The following is a 1,619-nucleotide window of genomic DNA, read 5'->3' on the forward strand; positions in this document are numbered from 1 at the left end:
ATATATATCACTATACGACAAAATAATTTAGTAACTACTTCGCTTCAAGAGCCCAGACGCCTAACGAGACGCCTCTCGACCTGCATCTGAAAAAAATAACAACATAGTATGGAATGAGAACTGGAGGTTCTCAGTATGGTAAAGGTGCAACACACATAATATATAAGGCCCTGGGAATGCCAGAGGCAATCCTAGAATGCCAACTCTCAGATTATAGAGCTTAAAATATTAAACAGAAGTCATAAAAAGTGGTTTTCTAAGAGTATCTAAACCTGACTTAATTTAATCTTAAATCTAAGTCTTGTACTACCATTCTTCCATACCTCCATCTCCGTCAGCATTTTACAGACAAATAAACAGATAAAGGCAAGCACAAGAAGGTTACAAATACTGCAAGTAACAAATATACATTTAGCATGGCAAGTACACTTAGGCACACCCAGTTAATGCACAAACAAGTAATTCAAGTAGTATACAAATGATGCATGCCTGTCCTTTGGCTGATGAAGCTCATCTGTCGGTTAACCAGCCAACCCGACAAGTCCGAAAACCTTAGACTGTCCCTCGACGTGCATCCCCAAGAGTCTATTGGTGCACGAAATTGTGATCAATACTTTTCACAACTCAAATAATCCCCGGTAATGAATCCAAAAACTTGGTGTTCAATACCATGGCATAAACACAACTTCGCACAACTAACCAGCAAGTGTACTGGGTCGTTGACAAACCCCAATTTGAGGGTTTATCTTGTATTGAATTTAGAGTATTTTGATAACCTTTTGTCACATTTAGCCTATGAATTAGCATGGTTTTGTTATCTCTCCCATATTTGTGCTTAAGTGTAAAAACATGCTTTTTAAGCCTTATCTTGATGAATTCCAATTTCTCTTTGATTCCATAAGATGCCTTGATGTGTTTGTTAGTAGTTCCAGGATTGAAATAGGCTAGGCATGGATCAAAGGAAGCAAGGAAGGAAGCATACAAGAGGGGAGAAGCACAAAAAGCCAAAGAGTTGATCTCAGCCGAGCACGCGTACGCGCACAAGGCGCTCGCGCGCACATCGCAGAATTGGCCAGGGACGCGCACGCGTACCGTGCGCGCACGCGTCGTAGTCCGCACGTGATTCCTTTATTACAACACGTGCCTGGCGATTTTGGAAGGTTTCAGCAACCAACTTTGGCGCCAAAATGCATATAAGAGCCAAGGATTGAAGGGGATTGACATTAATTCACACATTGACACACATTCACATCCATAGACTAATTTTAGATCATTAGGTAGATATTTTTAGTTAGTTACATTTGTAGAGAGAGAAACTCCAACTTCTCTCTAGGATTCATCTTCATTTTCTCAATTCTCAACCATTTCTTGGTGAGATCTATTACAACACTCAATTTACTTTGTTCATGTTGTAGATTCTCTTCTCTAATCTCACTAGTGTTTTGTAATTGTTCAATTCTTATAGATCTTAGGTTTAACTTTGTTGTTTTGGATTCTATTGATTCATTGAAGATTTCATTTTCATTGTTGTTCATTGTTGATTGTTGTTAATCTCTTGTGTTGAATTGTTTTGATTCTTACTCTTTTCTCTCCATTTTTACTATGTCTTTCATCCTTGC

This window comes from Arachis duranensis, chromosome 10 (assembly GCF_000817695.3).
Source record: "Arachis duranensis cultivar V14167 chromosome 10, aradu.V14167.gnm2.J7QH, whole genome shotgun sequence".
Lineage (NCBI taxonomy): Eukaryota > Viridiplantae > Streptophyta > Magnoliopsida > Fabales > Fabaceae > Arachis > Arachis duranensis.